At 44.9% G+C, this 25,806-nt stretch overlaps 1 long non-coding RNA gene across 1 annotated transcript in view; it reads left to right on the forward strand.

Annotated features, from left to right (window-relative positions):
• Positions 1-15,713: 15,713 nt before the first annotated feature.
• The window catches only part of LOC121403812, a 34,015-nt gene continuing 23,922 nt past the window's right edge, over positions 15,714-25,806 (forward strand). The window contains exon 1 of the long non-coding RNA XR_005967472.1: positions 15,714-16,779. This is a non-coding gene — a long non-coding RNA (uncharacterized LOC121403812). The remainder of the gene's footprint in view (positions 16,780-25,806) is intronic.

Genomic DNA, 25,806 nt, shown 5'->3' on the forward strand with positions numbered 1-25,806 from the left:
GGCTTACATTTAAGGGGCCGCCCGCCTGCTGCCACTCCTACAGCCTGCTCGAATACTTGGCTAAAAATGTGAGGATTTTGTGTCGGCATTTGTGTGGGTGACTGTGGCTGTGGCTGTGGCGGCCCTTCAGCTGTTTTTACTTAGGCCTATTTCGTATTTTGGCCATGTCATGAATATGCTGCCAGCGCTTAAGAAAAACAAAGCCCACACACACACATAGGCACACACACAGAGACACAGGCAGACACATCGATTCGTGGCAAATGGCAGCGCGCATGAAAAGCATTTTTCATCAACATGAATTTCCCGCCCAGACATTTGCTTTGTTCTTCCATTCCTTGCTGTCCTTCTGCCTCTGCCTCTGCCACTGCCTCCCACTTGCCTCTTTTTTGGCAACGATTTCATAACTTTTTCCTGTCTTCATTATCCTTATTATCGCTTTAGACTCTGATACCCCTCCCCACCAATGACCCCGCCGTTTCATCCTTCATTCTCCACTCCCGATTGAGGCATACTTTCGGCTGTTTGGATATTGGAATACGGGGGAGATACGAATAGTATCGCCGGAGGAGCTGGAGGCACACTGTTACCTGAACTTGAAGCAAAGTTGGGGCAAGGTTCTTGGTATTCGCTCCATCATCATCCTCAGCAAGGGCGGGGTACAAGTACAATCTCTGGAGAATCATCTTTGGCCTCATTATCTAAAGTGAAATTATTGATCAGCATCTGGTGGGGAAAACAATGTGCTAGAGATTTCCGTGGTGGTACTGGGGAAACTCATTCTCAATGGAATCTATCCGGCACACAGGCACCGGATACGTAGAGATTTCCTTGAAATTGCACTGAAACTTGCCCCACACGGCAGTCGGCCATTGTTGCAGCTGCCTCAGTTGCGTGCCTCGTCTACGAGTATTGCCTGCCTGTTATATAATCTTTATAGTATTATTTTAATTTTAGAAAACTAAGTTTGTTGCTTGCAGGCGCATGGCAGCGTGAAGGTTCTCGCCAGGAAGCAGGAAGCCTGGAGGTAGGGTCAGGTAACGGTGAACCAGGAGCTTGCCTGGCAATCAAACAAACGTTGCCCCAACCCGCCCATGCCGAGATGGAGCTCCCCACGTTGAATGAAAGTTCGTCCTGTGCCGAGATTGTAGTTTGTATTCAATCAAAAGTTTCAATTTTGCTGTGGCGCTCATAAAATGTTGGCCACCGAGCTACCATCCTATCCGGCTGGCCTGACCTCTTGCCAGCCATCGGACTTTGGCTCCGGCTCCGGCTGGGGCTGGTACTGGTGCTGAGTCTCCGGTTCCAGTTTGCCAAACTATGCGTAGTATTGCTTTAATGACGCTCTGGCCACTGGCCACTGGCTGCACCCTGGCCAAAAGGTTTCTCCAAGACTGCCCGCCCAACTGTTTTATTTTCTATAGATTTTCTTCTTATTTTTGGTTCGTGGCAAACTTTAATTTGGAAACTATGCGAAAGGTCCGCAGCCAGACAGACGCGTGTGGGCCAACTGCGATGAAGAAGCCAAAAAGAATTTAATTTGTTTTTAATTCTGTGTAGACAGCCCCAGAGAAAATATAGATGGAAAAGTGAGAAAATAGCACAGGAAAAATAAAAATGAAAAAGTATGCGGGGTGGGTGCATGTAAAATTGAAATTAAATTCATTTTAAATTAAAAATTGTATCCAAATAAACACTCCATGAATTTCAATTCGCCAGCAGCCACCAGATCAAATTCGGATAGACAAATACTCGTGTATATATGCTGCCGATTAAGGTTCAATCAGTGCGCTCAACGGGGAAAACGCTGAACATCACTCGCCGCTGATTGCTGGCATTTTTGAGCAATTAAAAGTTTTCAAAACCCCGACAGCTGCAGTTCAAGATGTGAATACCGGCTGGCGGCGACTGGCGGATGCAAATGCATATCGGAATCATGCTTAATTGGTGGGGCTTAATACATATTTAACAATAAACCCCTTAAGTCGTAAATTACTGTGCGAACGGAAACAGTTTCGACTTGTGACTAATTGGCTGAATGTTTCTTCTTGGTTGAGATGTACTTCCTGGTTGATGGATAGCAGAAGTACAGAAGACCTCTTTGGCCTTCAAATTAACTAAAAAGCTGCCACAAATGAAGCTAATTAACAACGAAAACAATGCAAATATGAAACGAAAAGGCATATTCTTGCTGCAGACTTGTTGCAGGCTTACGCCGCACCGCACAATGGAGGCAGAGCAAGGGCTCCCCATATTGGCATTACAGCTTAATGAGCTCCCATGGGTGCAGGGCGTAGGGCACACAGTGCAGCAACATCATCATTAGCCGTGATTTGCCATGTGCATTTGGCCATAAATATATATACATGTATATTGTAGTATAAACTATATATATATGTAGTACTTTGCTACAACAGTCCTGCCAACGGATGCAGGGGAGTACCAGGGGCAAGGCACTGTTGGCACCTCAGGTTGGGCCCCAAATTCTACACGTGAAACTCCATTAGCCGCTGCCGGAGCTAAGCGCCCAAGCGTTCAAGCGCATAGAGGCACACACACTTACTACGGGGCGTATGAGCAATATATATGTGGGTACGAGTATGTGCAACAATTGAAAAGCACCCGGATTTAAGTAGCTGTTAAACAAGTCGAGCAACAACATCGGCAAACTTCCCCTTTGCTCGACCCCATCCAGGTTCCAGTAGCTTGGCGACAATTGTGGCCGTAATTAAAGTTAATTGCAGCCAAGCCAAGCGCTTGGCTCCCACCGAACGTTCGTATATCCCGGCTGCCGCCCTGTGGGAGTCCGGGCCGGGCCAGACTAGCTCCCTCTTCAGGAGCTCATTACGGTAAATGCACATAGCTCAAGTGCAATTAATTTTGCGTAGTACCCCGAAAAATATGCAATAAAAATACTAGTTGCCAGCACATAAATGAATGGCCCAGCCAACCAGCATCCCTGCCCCGAACGTTGAACGTTGGAGAATGGGTTTATGGCCTGCACTCTCGCTGAAAGTAGCTAAGGAGAGTTGCGAGGAGAGAGGGCACCTAATGCCACTCATGCATATTTATTGCCTGTCCAGGACTGGGAAGCTGTGTGAATACACTTGAATACACTCGCTGAAGATACAATACCCGTCAAATCAGGACATTATTATTGGCGTATTGAATGCGCGAATAAAATATGTTATGCATTTCGACGGCACATTAAAAGTTCCATTGGAAAATGTACACTCTACACTCTACTCTACACTCGTTTCTCTTGGTGTAGCTTGCCAGAGGGAAGAGCAGAAAGTGCTGGCCAACTTCTTTCGTGCTGTTGATTTTCGCAGTTTCCCCAGTTTCAGCCGACAGCAGCTTATTGAAAACAAGTTTTCTCGGCCCGAAACTTGCTGGCCCCGTTGCGACCGCAGGCCAAAACACAAGGAAAACTTTCATGCCGTGCGCTTCAGCCAATACAGTAAGCCAGTTGGGACCCACTCTTCACACGGTCTGGGGGCTGCGGCCATGTTTACTGGCCCGGGCAGCTGGCAGCTGGAGCAACAGCTCTAAACTGTCGTAATTTCGTGCACAAATGCGCATTTTATTACCCGCCACTCAGGTGGCCAAGACGTTGGTGGTCCGCTGCTCCATCTGTCCGGCTGCTTCCCGAGAGTGCTCCACTTGACGGTTTGCCGAGTATTTGTTTATTTACACTTTGCCGACAGAATGACACACAGATACACACACACACACACACACAAACATATGCATACATGTTGTGTGTTGTACACAAAGGATTTGCAGTGTTTGGCTAAGCCATTGTCGTCTGCCCAGAGCGGATTGCCAGCTGCTTGGCTGATAAACAGAATAAACTGATTGCGTGGCGCTGATTGACATTGTGGGAATCCGTGCTCCAACTCAAATACACACACACACACACACTCAGGGGCAACCACACAAAACACGCACACAATTGCAGCATATAAACGTACGTATATAAATGCAATCAGTGACAAAAGAAACTCGCTGAGAGTCGCATAGCTACAGGAAGCGATTTGTCCAGGGATATGGATAAGGCGGAAGGAAGTAGAGACAGCGAGAGAGCTTTGCTTTTAAGAAAACCCAAGTGGAATCAAAGATGTCTACTGTCCGTCCGCCTTCGAACTCGAACTGGTTCTCGTCCTTGGCTGCCCACAGTAAATGGCATAAAATATTGCTCATACGCCACGTTGACCTTGGTTTTTAATGGCCGCCTAGGCTACCTTTTCCTGTCCATTTTCCCCTCTTCTTTTGGCTTTTTATTTTAAATTTCATTTCATGCTTATGGCTGACCGAAAATGGTTTTGTTTGCTCAGTTAGCTGCGGCATATTTCAGCATTATTTGTTGGGAAATCGAGCAGAAATTCGAAAAATCAGCAGGGACAGAGACAGACCCCATACCTACTGAAGCATTTCCGTTCACTACCTCTCAGGGGGGGGATGAACGAATGGGCTTTAAGGCGACTTACTCCACTGGCATGTTCCTGGGGTATCATTAAAGGGCAATATAACAATTCTGTACATAGCTGCGCGGAGGGATGGCGGGGTTGTAGAAATATGAAAAATGGCAAAAGGAAAATGCACAGAGCACATGTGGTGCCTGCTGCAGTGGCATGCCTGCAAGCGGAAGCGGAAGCTAAGTAAGCCAGCAACAAGCTCCCAATTGATTTAACACGCTAGTGCCAGGGCTCCCACAGTTTCCACAACTACAGCTGCATGCCCCATATCCTCTCACCCCAACTCCCGCAAGCCATGGCAATGGTGCGCCCTTGCTCCTGATGAACAATGAAATGTGCCAGGCAGTGGCAGGCCATGCTTGGGTGGGGCACTAGGAGAGATTGCTGGGAAAGTGCAACATGTGCTCCATGAAAAATATGCGCAAAAAGTGTGCAGCAGAATGCGCTGCCACTCAAGCAGCAAAAATGTTATTTATGAGCCAGCCAGATGAACAATAGCATCAGAATCACTTTGTCATCCAGTCGGAGTTAAAGCTAATTGTTGTACCCGGCGAGTGCAGCTGGCATTGATCACTTTAAGATTGTCAACCTGTCCGCACAGTTTCAGACAACTTTCCAGACAAGAATGCGAGAAAATGCCGAAGTGGTGCCACGACGAGAGTGGTGCAAGCGGCTGCACCAGTCTGGGCAAGCCTTTGGCAGATGACAGCTCAAGAAGCGTTTCGGTCGTTGGCAAGGCAACGTTTTTTTTGGAGTGGAAAATGCGGTTCAGACTTAAAGTGCCTGCTTTAAGCGGCTAACAGATTTCCTCGGCGCAATGTCATAAAGCAAATCCAAGCAAATCAGGCCAATACTCCAGCAAAGAACCAGAAATTTAATCAAGATGAATGCTGCAATTTGTGCTGGCAACCAAGCGCGGCTTGCCGAGCCCGGCTGTCAAATCTAATTTTGCTATTTATCATTTGGTTAACGTTGCTCCGGATTCTCCTCCGGCTGCTGCTTTGTGACTCACAAACCAAGTGGGGTAAGGGAGGGAGGGAGGGAGGTAGGCAAAACCAAGTTCTCGCAGAACAGCAGCAGGGGAACTTAATTTTTAATGAGTCAATTTGAATTTGACAAGGCCAAGAGCTGTGGCAACGCCCGGTTACGCCCACAATGAGTTTCACTTTGTCGTTTGTCGTCGTTATGCCAGTTGACAAATTAGCGCAACATCCGCAGAATCCATCAGACGCTGGCAAACCCAACACACGCAAAACCCCATTCCCGCTCCAGGAGAACATCTAATTTCGATAATGAAATTCGGAAGTTGCTTATAATTTTCATTATTTGCTACAACAAAGCGCCCTGATGAGAATTAACCTACCAGCAGGAACAGAAGCCATGATCAGAGCAGCCACAAGAGCAGCAGCCACTCGCCGGAGCAGGAGCATCGGAGCTAGCAAAACTCTGAGGGCGTAATTACCGTTGGCTATTATTAGTGGGCGGACTCGCCTTTTGCGTGACTTGACCGATTGGACGTCTCTGGGTCGAGACTGAAATTGGAATTGGAATTCGTTGGCATTGCGCGGGCAGGCGAACTCATTAGCGTCTATCGGAGCACTGCACTAATCAACATTTTCACACGCTTGGATCCCACCCGACGACGCACATCGGGGGCCACCACTCCTCCTCCCGTGCCCCGTGGCAAATGTGCAAATTTGTCAATAAATTATATGGACTTTGCTCGGGACTATAAAAACCAGAGACATAAAAAACACAAAGCAACCACAGCGAGTGGAAGAATGTGTGTGGGAGGGAGAGATATACCAACGAGATTTTGGTATACTCGTAGAGGGAGATAGAGCAGCCCTTTGTTAATTACAAAGCAAAATTAATTGCGTGTAACTCCAGCGATTAGAGGGTGTAGAATGTGGGATATTTGGACAGCAGCTGGACGAGCCCAAATGAAAATGGAAATCATCATCAGCAGCCAGGGCAATAAAAGAAATGTGCCGGGCCAAGTCAGGACCTAAGTACTCATAATGAATAGAAATGTGCCATAAACAAGGCCGGATTCGCAACTCACACTCCTGCCGAATCCCCTCCCACCCAATAAAAGGTCACAGAGCTGGAGCTGGAGCTGCAGACGAAGTCGGAGCTGGAGCCAGAGCCGGAGTCACATCCCGAGACCGGTTTACATTTTGTTGCTCGCTGGCATTTGGCTCATTTGCACATGACAGGCACAGAACCGGTCCCGGGCTTAAATCCAGAAACGAGGCTCTACTCCTCACCATTTAATGGGAACAGGGAGCAACGCTATGCCACGCTGGTAATCTCCATTTTATGGCGTCGTGCGCTGGAAACGTGTAAACGTGCGTTGCCTCTCTATGAGGCGGACACACGGGCAGATGATGAGGACGAGGACGAGGATGGGTGTGTTCGAGGACGAAGTGTTTCGGTGTGGCAAGCTCACCGAGTTGATAGTTGAATTTATTTAAATTGAGTTAACACTTCCAGGGTCAGAAACGTTGCACGGCTGACCAGGCTATAAGGTTAAGTTTACTTCTTATGTTACCCAAAGGAAATATCAATATTTGTTAGAGCAGACCAAAAATTGTGCAGACGTTTGGTAGAGTTGAACAAGAGAAACCAATTAATCGATACTTTGAATATATTTGGCCATCTGTAGTGCAATAATTAACTGGCAGATTTTCAAGCTAATTGTAGCAAGACAAAATTATAATTTTTTTTCATTGATTTCAGTCGAAATGGCTTGGTACATGAGTTTACTAAAGCAGAGCTACATACATTTTATTAGCTCCTGAAAGGAATACAACAGAGTTACTTTGTTAGATGGGTGTATGGGCTTATTGACATTGTTAGATCTTAGATCTAATATAGTATTGTGGGGTTTGTAGGAGCGCATTCCGCAGTGAAATGTCATAGCATTCTGGCAGAACAATACTAATGACGCCTGAACGACAATATATATTCCTATCTGCAGTGCCATTGTTTCCTAATGCCTTATTGATCCCATGTATTGATGGAAAATATTCATTGCATTGCATTGTCCAGACTCAATTGATTTTGGCTTAGCTGGACCAATCGAGACGCAAACAAACGAAACGATTCTCCAGGACAATCTGAATGCACTCGGGCGTGCCTCTGTGTGTGTGTGTGTGTGTGTATGTTTGAGTTTGTGGCTATTATTGTTGATTGCATTGGCCATTGTTTTCGGCTGCAATTGCATTGTTGATAACTTCACTTACGTACATTTGATTTAAGCCTTCCCATCAATATCCATCCCATTCCATTCACTCCTGAAGCTCATTTGGCATCCAGTCGATGCCCTCCCAACCTCTCTCCCCTTCAGGCATATCGCCATGGAGTCCGTAATGAACACATGTAATACACACACCCGATACCCGTACACGTATAAGTAAGAGTAATCGACTGCTCAGTGCTGCGGTGGTTGCCAGTTGCTGACTGAAATAATCAGTCAATTAAACTACACTCCCTACCCAGCAAGGGGGCAAGTGAGAAAAAAATGCATCAAGTGGCAGGGCGTTTTTTTTTAATCCCTGGCAGGAAAATTGAAAAATCAAGCACAAGTTGGCCACGACAGCAAAAAGAGACCGAGAGAGTTCGGAAAACAAACCGAAACTCAAATAAACGACAGGAGTGCATGCAAAATAACTTTCCACGCAATTTTCTACAGAAAGAGAAGGAGCATTAGAAGGGGTGAAAGAGATGAACTGATGGTTGGTACGAGATGTTTTTTCATGTTTATTTCCAATTTGCTTGCTGGTTCTAGTCGCCTGGCAGTGCGTCCACAGTTGTTATACACCATAGCCGGGGGTATTATGATCTTGAGCAGTTGTTGTGCATCGTAGAGATGGAAGCATTACCGCATAAAGTAGCCTCAACGAACAAGAGGATTTAGGGCCTTGTTTCGACAGATTTAAATCTCAGTCTTCAAGACTCAGCATAAGGTTATTCGGTTGGCTATAATATATAACTTTAATTTGATTTTAACTTAAGTTTAACTTAATTTAAGGGAAAAACTATTCTGTTTCTGCAGATAATCTTACCAAATTGAATTAAAATCGAAGAACGAAGAGAACAAGCGATATACAAGAAGAGTATCTATAGTTTCGGTTGCTGTAACCTTGCTGTAACGTCGCCTTTTGTTTTCGCTTGCTACTCCCACGAGAGCCATGAGGCAGTGAGTGAACAAACTTTGGTTGCTTTGGCAGTGCGCTGCAATAAATTATGTTCCCCAACTGCAATCAAAACAAAAAGACCGGCAACATTTCAGTTGTTGCTGTTGCTATCGTTGTCGTTGCGGCTGCCTGTTGTTCTGGGAGTCCAGAAGCAATAGCAGCAGCAAAAGCGGCAGCAACAGCCCTAGTGAGAGCAACAGCAACAGCAGCAGCAGCGGCGGCACGGGCAACATTAGAGATACTGCAAGAGCAGCACCCAGACAGCCAAAACATTGTGGCGCACTTGAAAGTCAATTCATTTCAAAACTCAAAATAAACAGACACGCAGCAGGAGAAGGGGGAGAAGGCATAGTGCAGAGGGCAAGGGAGTGTGCAACGCTGCGTATGAGCCATGGCTTTGGGAAATATTCACATTTTTCAGCACTGGCATCCGAGCACTTGAACTTTTTCAATTATGCCAACACATCACAAGCAGAGAGGCAGATGTGAAAGTCAGCAGCAGCAGCAGCAACGGCAACAGAAGCCGCAAGGAGGAACGACAGAGCCGACTATTGTATACCCATTAGCAACAAGAAAATATAACGAATTAAATGGAATTTTTTTGGTTGTAATTTGAAGTAGTAGAGCGATTGAAAGTCTTCCAGATCTCAGCTATCCATTTATGTTGCAGAAAATGCCTTATTCAGTCTGTTGCAACAACCACATCATACTCTTAAATGTAGATTGCTAATAACTGGGTCACAAATGTACAGATGCATTGACATTGATGAAATATAGAATGGAATTTGCGAGACATTTTCCAGATATAACCATCGATAGCACTGCCTTGTGCGAGTGTCCGTGTGCGTGTGTGTTGCTCACAGTTATGACTCATTGAGCACAAATCTGGATTAAGTTCTTTGCAACTATAATGCCAGCCCTTTGGGGATAGATTACAGCAAACGACCGCAATTATCAGGGGCCTCTTAAATTTAATTATATACTTGTGCAAGTTTTGAGCTGCGGCCACTTATTATGTGTGGTGCGTGTGTGTGTGTTTGCGAGTATCTCAACTTTCGAGCTTTGTCAGCTGTGAGTCCTACTATACAAATTATTAATTGCCGCAAAACGCACACAAATTATGATTAATTATGCCGCACAATAGCCAAAGAAAACACACGGATACAGAAGCAGAACACACATTGCCACACACGATGTAGCAGAATCTGCTGAGCAAACAAATGAACAAACAAAAGGAAAATGTATATATATTGGAGTCAGCCCCCCCCTAGCTCCTTCCATTTAGCTCTCCGTCTTCCCGTTCAGAGACCGGGCTTGTCATGATTTATTATTTGCACTTGATAATGACGCACAGAAGGAGCCGGGAGCTGCTGGGTAGCTGGAATTGGGAGTGGGAGTGGGACTATGAGTGGGAGCTTGGCCCTGGTGCCAGTTATCGCTGGAGCATTGACAGGCGTATATCAAAACAAAAGGCATTTGCGTTTGACCTTTGACCCGGCACCCACTCATACACCCCACATCCAAAAGCGCTCTGGCTGCTAAGCACAGCTGCCCCAGCTGGAGTCTCAGAGCAAACAGAAGCTAAAGAAGCTCTCTAGTTCTTATCAGAGTAACTGCAAATGGCGTGAAAGAATGCGCAACGCTTTATTTTTATGAGCCACCAGATAAGGCGGGGCAAGTGGCGGAGAATTGCGGGGAGAATGGGGGCGTTGGGCGTGGCATTATTATGCAGGCAGCATAATAAAATAAAAATGTTGAGCTGTCGAAAGGAGAAGTAGAGAAGTGCGAAGAGAGCGCGCAAGCCAAGGGGCTTACAAGCAATGTAATATCAACATGACAGCCATAGAAAATGTTGTAGACGGCCACGCCACATAAAAAAGAGCACAATTATGGTTTTTTTTTTTCTTTTCCCGGGATGAGCAGAGGCTGGACAAACGGGAGGAGGAGTGCTGGTCGTAGCCGTGGCAAAAGGTGAGGCCGGCTGGTGCCGCTAAGTAGGTAAACGTATACTGGTGGTTGCCATTGTTGTATGTTGTAGTATCAGTTGTAAGCATGCCACCAGGCGAGAGAGCAATGCCTTTATTAATTTTCGTACATTTCGGCACAGGCACATCAACCCCCGAGGAATGTTGCTGGCAATTAACAGAAATATCCATGAGAATTCCTTGCTCTGCGAACTCCGAGGTACGTATCTTTTAGAAGCCACAGAAATGTTTGGCACTGCTTTGATTGGGCCTAAACCAATTTGCCAATAGAGTCGTTAGCTTCGTTTCTGGTTGGCAAAAGTTCTCCGGAGTTTGGAATTTAATTGCTTAAAGACTTAATGAACAACATTCCAAAACTAATGCCATCATACAAAGTGAGATAGAAGTTGCTTGCTGTGGAATGCAACCGAATTCGGCATCAAAGCTACAGAAATATCTTACATTAAAGTCTGTACGGGTAGCTGTATCTGAATCTGTACGCTCTGCCACAAGCACTTGCGCCCAGACGACACACACTCAGAGGCGAGACTGGCAGATTGCTGGCAATATGAGAACTGTCACATGAGACGACAGCAACGGAAATTCTTGGCAAAGTTTATTAATTAATTTTGTTGATTTTGTCACGTGCCCGTAATTTCGCGCAAAATCACACACTCAGACTCCAACGCACTCACACACACACACACAAACACACACCACACACACACACACACAGAAACACAGCAGTACAAATTCACACATGGCCATGGGGCAGGAGCCATAGATAGGAACCAAAACCAAAAGCCAGAACCAAAGCCAAGGCAATACAGTTACTGAAAGCCGGCCAGAGATTCGGAGTTTAGGGACCAGAGCGTGACGGGGAGGCGCCCAGGGCACAGCCGGGCGCAGCGGCAACATCCATTAGTCAAATGGCTTTCTGTTGCTCCATGTTAGTTGGTTTCCCCAGGTGCCTAAATGTCCAGGAAGTTGCCCCCAGCAGACCTCCAGCCAGGCAGCCAGCCAGCCAGCCAGCATTGGGCTCCTGCTGATGCGATGGAGCAAGGCGCAGGCCCTGGCCAACCACACGACAATCTACAATACATATTACATTATGTTCACGTTTATGACGATTATTGTTATTGTGTTTGTGTGTTGTTCGACCGCTTGTTTAGCGCAAAAGTCAATTAAATGGCTTTGCCGCAACGCAACCAATTGCTCATAATTCGATTACGATTTTCGGCCAGTAATCTGCTCTGGCCCCGGCCATTATAATTTTAATATGTAAACGAATAATTGTCAAACAGCTGGGGCCCATGGCGGCAATCAATGGCAATCGGTAAAAGCCAAACGACACGCCTTCGGCAGTGGAATACGCTGAAAAGTATGCTATGGCTAATGCGCCGAACCAAATCAAGGAGCAACATGTCACGACTATTTAAAAAATTAATATTGAATGATTGTTCCAAGGCTATGTAGAAATGGCTCTGCGGCTGAGCATTTTGCATTCAATTCATTCGATCAATGGGGGCCATGTCCTTTGACCGATTCATGGCCAATGTGGCAGACGTTGTTGTCTCTGACTGCTGCTGACATGGCCAGGCTAATGGACTATGGGACTCATCATTAGTGGCCCTTTTGGCAGCCCCACCACCCCTAGCGGTCGCCCCATGAGTGACCGCATGTTTGCCATAATTTGGTGAAGCAAACGAAATGGAATCGCATTGGATCGGATCCGTTGTCGGTTGTTGGTGCCTGCTGGGGCCCATAATCCACTCATATGCTCGCCCCATTGTTGTCGCTGCTCTAGCAGCTCCGATTCCATTTGCCACATCAATTGTGCATTGAACTGTGCAAATGTTTGTGTGTACTAGCATAAGAGTTTTCTTTTACTGTATCTCCCCTGCACACAAACTCGGGCAAGCTTTGTCGAATTCTTTGTTTTGCCGGATGGAAAGCATGCGCAGGCCAAATCGAAGGCGAGAGTCTTGTCGTTATTTTCTTGTTTTGGAACAATTGGATAGTGGCTCCCAAAAGCTGCAAGCTTTTCAATTTGCAAGACATCAAGTAATGGCTGCCAGCGCCACACCATACCCTCTCCCAATTCCAATTTCAATGTGTCTGTGCCCCAACCCCAACCCCAATCGAATAACAGCTGCAAAATAATGCTGACGCATTTAAAATGCAATAAACGTGGGCGTGGTCGAGGCCGTGGTCGTGGTCGTGCGTTCAGCCTGGAATTTTTGCCAGTCGTGCAAAATGTCAAACATGTCAATCAAAAGTCATTTTCTATGCCACCCGTATGCCACGTCGCGTTCGAGTTTGGCCCGAGCCTTTTCGTTTGCCGCATGTCGCATATTGAGCTGCAGTCGAATTCCGCTGAGAGGGTATGACAGGAAACGTCAGTCGCCTGGCAATTTGGTAGGTTCTTTGCCACTTAAATCCGCTTTGTGCAGCTTCTCTCTGGCCACTTTGAAGAGCCTGCGCCAAAACGCTTCACAGATGCAACAGCAATATTTGTGATAATACTTTCCCTTGCGAATGCTCCCAACATATACGAATACCGCCAATATCATTGGGAAAAGTCAGAGCAAAATCTTTGCGAGCCGCCTGGTTCGGGGTCCGGGGTCCCTTGATGTTTGCTTTACTCTGTGCGCCCAATTTAAAGTTCCCTGTGTCGGTGGGTGGATGGGGGTGGGGCATGTTTATAGGGAGAGTTGGCACAAAGATTGACTTTTATTCGGGAGTAACATTTGTAATGCCCTAAAGAGGATTGAGGGTATGTGGTGCCCTGTGGTAACCTCCGAGGGCGCAATTAGGTGGCCATGAAGAGCATCTACTCGTCGTTAGTCTATCCCAAAAGTCTACCCTTGTTTTTATGTATTTGCTGTTTGATTTGTTTGTGGATGCAGGTTGCGTCTTGTGCCGCGGGCACAATCTGCTCTCTGAGGGTTGAGTGGGGTCTCTGGGCGTTGTGGGCGTTGGGGGTCATTGGGTGGGGTGTGCGTTACTTGGATTTGAAATTTGTGTAAATTGAATTTATTGAAGTCTAATAGTCCCACGTGTGTGCGCATATCTTCTGACGCTGCCAGACTTTCCTGACAGCCATCAATATATACATATATATATATAAACATATATGGATTTATGTACACATACAGATACATAAATATGTGGATGTGTGTGCTTGTGTGCATGCAAGTTCCGAGAGGTGAAGACGTTTGATGTCAAAATGGCTGCAAGGCGTTATTTTTTCTGCCCCCCATCACTATATTAAATGTGTGTGTGTGTGTGTGACGGAATGATGGTATTTATAGTCTACTTAAAGGCTTCCCCCCCTCAAAGCAATTTCAAGTTGCTGGGCTCCTTCCTTTGGCGGATCTTCAGACAGGATTCAGTAAGCGCACCCGTGCACGTCAAGCCAAGACAAACAATTTGAATGAATGCTCAAAAAGGGGTGATTACCCATGTGTGTGTGTGTGTGTTTGTGCGTGAGCACGGGGATGATGGTGTTTACTGACAGGCAGCAGCACACACCGCAACCGCAAACGTAAAAACACCGTCAAACCGAAAACCAGCGAACCCACTAACGCCGACGACTTCATTTCGAATAATTTACATTCTCCGGAATTTACGCTGAAATTTTAATTGGAATTTACTTTGCGACTCTCTGCGTGGCTTTTTCCGGGGGCTGTGTAGCGTTTAATTTATGGCTGGGAAAAGTTTTTTTTTTTTTGCCTTCTTCCGCTTGTTGACAAGCCAAATTTGTCATGCATTTAATGGCTTAGAGACAGGCGCCATCGTCGGGCCAATATTGAGCCATGTCCCCTTGTCCCGTGCACCATAGACATCGCGTCGTATGCGTAACATTTCGTCAATCGCAACGAACATCGCGCCGTTTGCATAACATTTCCCCAGAAGAGCAATAACAGCGCTGTAAGTGTAACCCAATAACACACTTTTACATGCCGCTACTCTGTTACGTTACTGTTACGTTTCCGTTCGGCTCGCTCTCAAACGCCCGCGTTCTCCTCTGCTCTGCTCTGCCAGAGTTCTGAGTGCTGGCCTGAGTGACAGAGAACGGGGGCCAGGTTTGAGTGCGACCTGCGCGCAGCTCTCTCGTCTGCGAGTGGGACGGAAGCGTAGCAATGTTGTTGAGGGCAGTGGCGGCAAAAGGTTTTCGGCATTCCGCTCAGTTTCTGCTTCTGTATATGCTCCGTGCACATTCTGAGCGGTGTCCGTGTCGGGCTTCGAGCTTCGTGCGGCGCTCATGGAAATTCGGCGGTTCATTCGTCTGTTAGCCGTCTGGTGCGTTGCCACGACGCTGTCGCAGTTTATTCGTTTTGTTCGCTCGCTCGTTTGCCTGATGGTCGATGCTCGCTGCTTGGCATTCGCAGCCGTTGCATGTTGAGAGGAAGTAGGCGCGCTCCGTAGCAGCAGAATCTGTTGCAGAATCAGAATCAGAGGCATAATCAGAGGGAGAGGCAGCAGCCAGGCAAATAAATGATTATTGTTTGGAGATTACAGGCACATTGATTGCTTACAACGGTAAATCTCACACACAGAACACACAGAAACAGACACACATCGAACTGCTCGATTGGTTCGCACCGTTTCGCGCGCGCCTCCCATTGCGTATACGCAACGTTGCCGTCGGGTGCTTCGCAGACATCCGCTTCCGCCGCCGCCACTGCAACTGCAGGGCCGTGAAAATGCATTTGCATTTCCCAATTTAAGAATATATCTCGTCGCCTCGCGTCGCATCGCGCCGCGTCCAATTTCAAATCAAAAATGTAACAACCTTCACAAAAATACAAATATACGCAAATTATTGTTGCTGCTGCAGTTGTGCTTTCTGTTTTCGCTATACGCTAGATTCTAGAAATATTTGTTTAAAAATTCTGTGTAATCTTTTTATTTTACAATAATTTTTTGGTGCAATTTATAAACTTGTCGCGCAATTGGAAACAAACAAACGCCACTCGTCGCACGTTCGAAAAAAGTTTTTCATGCTAAACATGCAAATAATGCACGAGTCCAACAAATCCGCCAACAAACGGCAAAAGTATTTATATTAAATGCGAAACGAAAATTATACAAAACAAAGCTAAACAAAACACAGAGCTCAGTGCAAAATGCAAAATGCCAAAGTCATAATCACAATCCGTCCATGTTATTTGTAATGAGTGCTTCGACCAAATGCAACAATCACAGCCGCCGCACAGGGCCACTCGACCAGTTTGCCACTCGAGGGGAAAAATAACCAGTAACGGTAGCGATACGGGTAGCGATACGAGTAATGATAACATAAATAAGAACTGTCGAGCAAATCAGCGTCGCGGCAGAGCCACAGCCACTCATCGGACGGGGCTGCTCCATCACGAGCCGGAGCCGCTGTCAATGAGCCAAGTTCCAGTTCCACAGAGTCACACACACGCACACTGAATCACCCCGAGCCCTGAATTCCAATGTAAGGGTACGCTGATACGCCTAGAGATGCGATGCTGAGAAATAGTACGGAAGTGTTGATATTTCGCCGCTGCTCAGTGGCAGTCGCAGCTCAGTCGAAGAGCCAGCCTGAAGCACAGAAATCGTCATCTCATAACGACTTAAGCTCCTCAGGGTGGAACATGGCAGCAGCGTCAGCATTTCTATGAGTACGTACATCCCCATTGCCCCTGGGGCTACACACTTAAAGCCACAACAAACGCATCCACAGAACGTCCATGATGACGATGATGATGATGACAATGGGGGGAAGGAATGATGCCAAAGTCATTTCTTTAAAGGTTACCTCTCGCATAAGAGAAGAGAGTCCTCTGTCTATGTGCACGGAGTGATTTTGTTTACTTATGCCTTCTATTTATTTTCTATTTATTCGATTTGCATTTCACTCGGCGCCCGTCTTTGCCTTGGCAGTGCCTTCAAGCGTTACCAAAAACTCTCAAGATTTCGAATGCAAATTTGTGTCGTCTAGTGCACAGTCAACCATCTAAGTCGACCCAAAGATTTCCCTATTTTCTATGTGTGTGTGTGTGGGCACTCAAATGTTTTGCTTGGCTGTTGACTTGGCTTTCAACGGGTCGAGCTGGGGCAGCCTCTTCAGTCAACGCATCTTCAGCATCAGTTCAGTAAATGGTGAGTATAATGATGAATAATATTTGAAAATAATTATCAATAAGATTCCCATTTGAATTGAGATGCTGATAGCTTAAGCTCGAAGCCCCCACATTTCCCCCATCAGTTCAGTTCATTCTAGACATTATGGATCCACTATTAGCTCCATAATCAGACAATCAGCTCATACAAAAAAACATTTACAGCTTCCCTAGCTAGAAAGACAGTGAGCATCAGCACTGTAAAACAGTTTCCTGAGTCGTTATTTTATTGCTCAAGAGTGCTGAGATTGCACACTCGAGTCGGCTAACGAATAGGATGATTGTTGTTCTTAGGTAATGCATAGTGTCAGTTATCAGTGCAGGTGATTCATACTCAACTCTGTGCAGGAGTTCAACAAGGGGGAAACACAGTAATGGAACTAGGTGATTTATTTCCAATTATCGAATAGATACAACAATTTAATAATGTGGCATTTGTTATGTTCAGCTCTAGAATATGATGGTGGAGCTATTCAATCATCGAAAAGTAGTATTTCTAACCAGTTATCAAATTGTTTCGAAACGCAAATTAACGCTACAACTATCACATATGTGAATGTACATATACACTCAGAGATAAAAATAGTAAAATGAAATAAACCCATATTTAAATTAAATATACGGTTTTTTAAATAGAAAAATAATGAAATGAAATATTTACTTAAAATTAAAAATAAATTAATAAAAAATATTTTATTTGTAGGAAATATATACGTATAAATATATACAAAAAAAATATTCTAAGTATGAATAAATATATTTATTCAATTTGTTCATACTTATGAAAAATCAATTTATTAAACTAGTTGTAAATATTAAAATTTCAGGAATTTTTTCTCTGGGTGTATTTATGTGGCATCCCTCTTAATTTTAAGATGTACGTTAATGCAGCGAAAAATAAGAGGCCTGGCCTATTTTTATTTTCACATAATACACATTCTATTATGCTTGTCATTTCATGCAAAATCAATTAATAATTCATTTATAATGCTGAACACGTTTGTTGATCAATTAGGTTTAAGTACCGAAAATGGTTGCTAATCAATTGAATTTTAAACTACCGAAAATTGTTGGTAATCGACATTTGAGTACTGTTAAAATTAATCAGTTATATGATTAAGATTCCTCGTTAAGCAAAACGATGGGCAAGCGGAATGGGCACAGAATATTCTCTATTACAGAACTAATTTTCCACTCGCGTCGAAGCCAATTAACTAATTGAGTTTGTTATAACACTTGATAGTGAGTTTAGGCAATTACCAGTATCTATTATATTTACATACATATATTCCTGATAATTTCACTACATTTGTCTTACAATACTGAATCATACTGTACTGGCAGTACAGTGGCGATAATCATACGATTGGCTTATCAGATCGTATTTCTTGCACAGCTCATCTGTGTACAGGGCTGGTAATAATAATATAACAAAGTGTTAGCAATAAAATTATCTGCTTTGTAATGCTCATAGCAGATCCTTTTTACTGCAGCAATTAGTGCAGAGTAATTCTTTAATTTCCATTCAACATCAATGGCCGCTCCCGAGCGGAAGTGAAAAATGGATGGCGAAAGAGAAGCGAATGCAGCATTAATGCAATTATTTTCTTTTGTTTCTGTAATCATGGAACCCATTTGAAATGCAATTTAAATGAGATTACACTTTGGCCAATGGCCACGCCTAGCTTTGGCGCACAAATGAGCTGTGCCGCAGGTTGGGCGGTGGCTCTGTGTATTCTGCTCATTAATTATGATACTTTGAATTTCGAGTGGCGTCGATGGCTTGCGGCATGTATCGGAAATTCATGATAAAGCGGCAAATAACCGCAAGCCGATCCACCACACACACACACATTGATAGAGGGGGGATGCCTCACGCACACACACACACAGGTAGAGAGTGTGAGAGAGTGCTGTGACAGATACGGCGACAGGTGTTTAAAACTTTTCTTTAAGGCGCGTTCAAACAAAAGCGAATCCAGCCGGGGGACACCCGATGGATGTTGTGCTATGTTTTCGGCTGCGGTGGAGTCTGGGGCGCTGTCGGCATTTTCTTGCTCAATCAACTTCAATCAAGCAGGAATTTCCAATGTAATTTGTGGTTTCAAAAGCGTTGCCGTCGCCGTCGTCGTCGTCTTCCTCGGTGCTGTACCGCTCGCTGCTGAGGATGTTCGTGGCTGTGTCAAAGGCAGCCATTGAATGTGTAGAAAGGCAGAAAATTATCGACAAAGCCCACAGCTTACACACACACAGATACAAAAAGCAACCACACCAATACACCCACCCTGTAGAACAAATGAAGCAGTGTGAAAGTCTTGTGTTGGGACCGCTCTCCCTTCCGCTTGATTTGATGGCCTCTGGGCTCCTACGTTTCGTTTCCCTTTGCTGGGCCTTTCTACAACTTCAAATTACAAGAGCGCGCCGAAGAGAGATGGGGTAACAAAGGAAAAGGGAGAAAAGAGGCATGGGGAAAAGGCAGAAGGAAATGCCCGCCGTCTGTCCGCTTGATTAGAAAAGCTGCAAGCGATAAGAAGACGCCAAAAGAAAAGCGCAAAAATAAAATAGAATTCTAATTGAATTTATACGTACATATATACTTATATATATATACTCGTACCCGTAGAGATTCTCCCTGTTCATTCCTTGCGAGGAGCACGATTTCGTGCCTTCTCACACTTTTTGGACGGCAGGCAGCCCGCAGCCAAGTGTCCGTTTGATGTCCTTGCCTTGTCGCCCGCTCCTGATTTATTGGTACGCCGAGGCCAAGGCGCTGCGCTTTTTGAGCCTCGGGCCTGGGCTTGGTTCTGGTACGGTGACCAACGATTTTAATTGCCTGTCAGTCCGACGCGTCGGCCTGTTCAGCATATCAACAGACAAAACGGCCACCAATTTTCCGAGTCTGCCTTCGACATAAACAAACACCAACTCAATGTGTGAAAAATGTTCAAACAATTTGGTTACAAATTTTCCAAACTTGGCAATGACAATTATGTGATGGACAAAGCCACAGCAGGAAGCCTTCAGCCCTTTAATAAACCCACATCACCCACATTATCCATAGCCCTGCTCAGACATACTCGTATACACTTTCCGACCTAAGTATAACAATTATTTGTTATTCATTAGATCTTATTTTGTACGAGTAACATCGCATCACCATACCATCTAGCTGCCATGTGAGCGATGGACCTTTAAGGGTATCAAAGCATCGACTGTACCAGCCAGAGTTTGTTTCCTGCTCACATCTGTGTGTAAATGTTTATGCGTATGGTGTATGTGGTGCGACTATTTCAGTTTATATGGAGCGCGTCAAGTGCTCGACACGAACGGAAACCGCAAAAACCGAATCAAAAACATTCCCCCTGGCTGTGAGGCAGCAAAGTGAGGGAAAACTTGTCACACACTCCCATGTAGAAAAAAAGCGATACAAAGCAAATCAAATATTTAAAGCTCATTGAGGCGAAAACTTTGACACATGTTGAGGGAAAGCCGACGCGTCGGGGAGCGGGAGAAACATTGATTAAAACGAGGCTGGGGCGCTCGTCAACCCCTACGTTGCTGGTGATACTGGCAGCGACTAACTAACATTATCTGATAGCCGCATTCAGATCCAGTTACTCCTCCCACCCCATTGCGGTTTGGGGGCCCATCACTGCTGTTCCTCCACTCAAGATAACCCTTTGTTCTGGACTTGGCCTCGGCTCTGCGGTTGCCATTGCGAGACGCAATTAATGGCCCAGTGTCGCTCGGAGATCTGGTCGGGGGGGTCGGTTGCCAATATTTCACTCACGCTGTGTGCGTCTGCACTTGAGCACTGAATTGTCTCTCTGTAACCCCAAGCCGAACCCTTTCGAAGGTCGGGCCAGCACTCAGCGTGAGATAAGCGGTTGGGGGAAAGAAAAGGGGAAAATGGAAAATAGTTGGAAAAGTATGCAAATCAGGAGCGTTGCCAAATACCCGGGGAGGCCGAAGAGGCCCCAAGTGGAGCGAAGAATAACACAGCAGCAGCAGGCTCAACACCTGGCCATTGAGCACTAAATGCGCTTTGCCTCGACATTCCATTTCGCTTCCCACCAGCCTGTCGATAAAAAAACAAAAAAAAAAGCAGATGGCTGTAGCTGTAGGTGTACCTGGAAATGGAACTGGAGATGGGTCTGATGGCATGGGAATGGCAACGGCAACTTAAAAGCCAAGTTGAATATGCTTTGGCAAAAAGGATTTGGCAATGGAAAGCAAACAAAAAGCGCACAAGCTGGAAAGTGAACTTTTTCGAAAGCCAGCTTACCAAGAGAAACAGACAGACAGACTGACACTGGTGCGAGACTGATAGATAGATAGAGAGAGACAGAGAGAGAGAGATTTGTGAAAACATTGCGTATGCGTGATAGATCTGCAGCTTAGCATAACACCCAAAAACCAAAAAAACAAAAGCCAAAAAACAGCTTAACACGCCCAAACAGCCCCTGTAAAACTGAAGTCAATTAAAAAAAAGTCTGACTGCGTCAAAGGTCCGGCTGGAAGAAGTTAATTTCATAATTTATACAACGGACTCTGCAGAATTCAATTTAGGACTCTGCGAAATTGCGGCCAAGAGAGTGCTGTGCTAATGAAAATACAAAGCAAACAAATCGCATGCCCCGCGACGGAATGGGGCATGGGAATGAATTTAAAAATTAAAGCCAAAGCTGCAGCAGGAGTCGCAAATGCAAATGAATGAAAACGAAAATAAGGCGGAGAAAGGAAAATAACAACTGTAGAAAGCGGGAAAAGCGGGAAAACTTCAGCAAACACTGTCTGCAACTGAAGAAAATCGCTCAAGTTTTAATTAGTTTGCCATGCAACCGCAATATAGACTAGGGGATAGAGCGGTATAAGCGGCGTAATATGGAACTGGAGGCGTGACGTGGCAGGTCAGGGCGTTTTATAATTTAAGTTTTTCCACTCTCATTTCTGGGTGCTCTCATGGTTACACATTTTCCAATTTCCATTTCCATTTTCCATTGTGCTGAGACATTGACTTGTTGGCAGCTTTAATAGCTGTAATAGAGCTTGTCAAAGTTCAACAGGCCAAATGGGAAGCTCTAATAATTTTTCCAACATTGAACAAACAAACGAGCAAACTAATGAAGGCAGCGTGCAGCGGGGTGGCACTATGTATATTCTTAATTGACTTTTCACTGGAGCGACGACAGCAGCCAAAGCAGCAGCCTCTCCGGCAGCAGCAGCCATAAAGAAAATCAAATTAATTGAATATTACGCATACGCCATATTTGTAGTGTAGCAATAATTTGCATTCTCACTCTTCGCGCCACTCTCTACCGTCTACTACTCATCCACTCATCGCCGAGGGCCTTCGACTATATATATTCCCACTCGATTGGCTCGCTAGCTGTGAATGCCATGATGCCATGATGCCATGGATCGATGCGCATTTTCGGGGCTAAAAAGTTGCTCTTCTAGTGTTGTTTATCAACATTTTGAACTCAACTTTGTTGGAATTTCTATGCCCAATTGTATTTATCTCGTTTCGGAAATGTGTGGCAGCTTTCGCATAATGCTGGAGCAAATATTTAAATAACGTTTAATAAAGATTAAATGGTTCGGCAGTCACTTTAAGGATTATCTATTACTGATAGTGTTTCTCGTTTATCGGGTTGCTTTGGGAGATCTTTGTTCCATTTTTCTGTGGTCTTGCACCCATAGAAATAAGCCCTGAAATTGTAGTAATTACAATGATATGAAAATATTTGATTTAAATATATTTCATTTACAAAAAAAATATATTTAGTATTCAAATTAAAAATTTGCATAGTTTGATGAAATATATTTCCTTCAAGTTTAATCTATTATACTCGTATTTATTTTAAAGTGTTTTATAATTTAAAAAAACTTTTCTTTTTAATAAGTGTTTAAATCAGCGTAAATTCTATGTATTTTTACACTGTATTTAAAACCCGAATTTTAAATTTATTTTTCTTTTTACTATGCCATTTATTTTGCCTGTGCTATTTCAGTTGCCATCACACTCTCCATAGAAAGCAAATCCATTTTGGTGTTATCTTTTCCTAAATTCTCGTTCATCGGATTGATTTGGGAGTAGTTATTCTACTATGTATGTACATATGTACTGTATTGTCAGGTCAACTGGTTAGTCGTGCTGTGGGGGTATCTTTTAAAATCATCTATAACTGTTGCCTCCTATGGCAGTGGGCCGAACTAATCACTGTTGACCTACACTTATGAAACCCACTGTCTTGTTTGCTTAATTGGTCATCCATCCAGTAGCAGTAGTCATCGTCACACCCTCAATTGTAAATCCATTCACTTGACATTCACTCTGCTTCTCCGGAACTTTGTTGGCTTCATCAGCTGGCTCCCAACGCCTTCCTTCATTCGTGAGCTAGGCAAATCGTCTGTTATTTGTTTTCATTAAGCTGCAATTGAAGCCCAAATGCCTGTACACAAATCATTATTTGTGTTTATTAACATTGTCTACGGCAAATGTCTCGTACATGAGACAAGAGAGGCGAAAATAGACAGCCAGAAACTACATACCCAGGCCCAAATATGACAGCGGGACAGCGCGGCAGCGGAACGCATTTTAATATGCTTGACCAGCAACGCACACAGATGAGCTTTATGGCCAATTATCTATTCTATGGGCACCCATTAATGGTGGAATCGAATTTTCAATTGAATCGCCGAGGCGATGGTCAGGGGTGGGGTGTGGTGAGGAGCGGAACGCGATCGGGGGGCAACTTGTTTGCCGCTTTGTTTGTTTGCTGGGTGTGAAGTGTTTTGATTTGCCTGCCAGATTATAATAAAATTGGGCTCTCCACATTGTAATGCGAAGATTATTCGACGGCACGACGACAGCTTAGTGGGGGCCTTATGCCTTATGGCGTGTGCCAGCGGGACGGAGACGGTCGAGGCCCTCATTCCGTCGTAGTTCTTGTTTGTAATTGTGTTTGCACTTGTCGCGGGCTCTTTATGGTTTGATTAACATCACGAACGTTTTAGCGTTTGTGCGTTTTACGACTAAAACATATTAGATTTAATTGACAGATGCCACAGCCACATATTTATGGGGATTGTGCGCTAGTGGGGCAATACCGTTTCGAGTGAAAATCAAATGCCCGTAGACAATTTAATTGTATATTTTTATGGCCAGCTTTTACGTGCATCCTTAATCATTTCCACATCCCTGGCAAATGTTATTCCTGCGTGGCGACGCAATAATGTTAATAATGAATTTCTGGATTTCCGCATGCGAATGTGGGTATATTTCTTAACCGCAAACGGTTTTCCATTCACCGCACATTGGATGGTGCCCGATTCGCACGATTCGAATGATGTGCAAACCCTGGAAAAAGCTATGCTAATTGCGGGAACTCTGTGCTCCCACAAGACCTTGATATGCCCGATACCTGATCGCCCTACTCTGATCTCATTTGATGATGTCACTTGCTGGTATCGCTGGTAACGCGGAAATATTCACTTTCAGCTCTAATAATGGGAAATTATCAGTGCAAATTGCTGGCATAGGCATAGGACAGGGGGTCAGACAATGACTTGAGTTCCGCACTTGACCTCTTGGCCTAAGTGCCACAAGGAGTTTAGTCGGGGCTTTTGAAGTATGGTCCTAGCCTGTTGATCCTAATTTCAGCTTTTAGCTGTCTGAAAATGCAATTAAGATGTGATGGAATTTTCATCAATTGATTTTATTTCATTTGCAGCCCGACTTAATTTAAAAACTTTTTTATTCTTTAATTTAAAAAATTTGTTTGCCTTTGATAAATTAACCGTTCGCACACAGAGGCTGTCAGGAAAGTTGGTAATAAAAATTAAACTCACTCAAATTTTTTATTAGCCTTAAATAAACTTTACGGAAATTACGAGCAACAGCGGGTGAGTGTGTGCATGAGTTATGGCATTTTATTGAATTGAATTAATATCAATCACCGGGGGCAGCCACGGGGTCGTTCAGTTAGTGCTGATGCATGGCTTTTATGATGCCGTTCGAGAGGGGTTCCGACCAGAGCCATCAATGGCCAGAACCGTGCCCCCATTCATGGTAATTCATTCACAGAAGTGGCAGCATGGCGGACGGCGGGGTCAACCGCTGCAGGGAGCTCTATTAATAAGTGCATGTGTAATCATCTCCAGTGGCAGTTGCAGCAGCGGAGGCAGTGGCATGGGAACTGCCAGGCGTCCGCGTCAGCTTCGGTAGCGGGCTGCGGTCGTCGTCGTCGCGACAGCGGCTACGTGAGCGACGCCAAACGCGAGCGCCTCATGAGCACGTACTCTAAATTGAAATTCATATCATAGCTGCCTCTGTTTGTCCCACAGTATCTGTGTGTGTGTGTGTGTGAGTAGTCGCGGTGTAGCTGTGTGAGAGCGAACTCATATTGCGGCAATATACGAGTGTGTACTTAGAATATTTCTTTTGTGCTCGCCCCATAAACAATTATGTATTAAGTCGCTGGCGTTCCGGCATGTAAAGTGCGAGCAAGTGCGCTCTGGGCACACAGAGACAGAGACCCCATGTCAAAACTTTGCCCACCGAGAGTGTTTCGCACCTCCATCCATGGCCCTCCATGGTTGCAGAACAAGGCCGTCTGTCCGTCCGTCCGTCCGTTCATCCATCGGTGGGCTCTCTCAATGATTTATTTTCATTCAAACTGAAAACACCAGAAACAATCTCTCGTCGTGCTGCCAACGTTTGATTTAAAAATACTTACAAATAAAATGCTTATATATACAGCCGTACGAGTACCTCTATATATAATCGTACTCTGGTATTTTTATTCCGTTTAATTGTTGCTGCCCGCCCAGCTCTTGCTCTTGTTAAATTGTTTTATTTCGTTTCGTTCAAGTTCACGGCCCCAGAAATATACGTATACTCGTACGACTGAACGAGTATAAAAAGTTGCTTCCTCACTCTGCCCCGACGATGCATTGCTCTGGCTGTGGCTGTGGCTCTGTCCTATGGGCATTGTTGCTGTTT

Source organism: Drosophila obscura, unplaced genomic scaffold, assembly GCF_018151105.1.
Source record: "Drosophila obscura isolate BZ-5 IFL unplaced genomic scaffold, ASM1815110v1 contig_150, whole genome shotgun sequence".
In the NCBI taxonomy this organism is placed as follows: Eukaryota; Metazoa; Arthropoda; class Insecta; order Diptera; family Drosophilidae; genus Drosophila; species Drosophila obscura.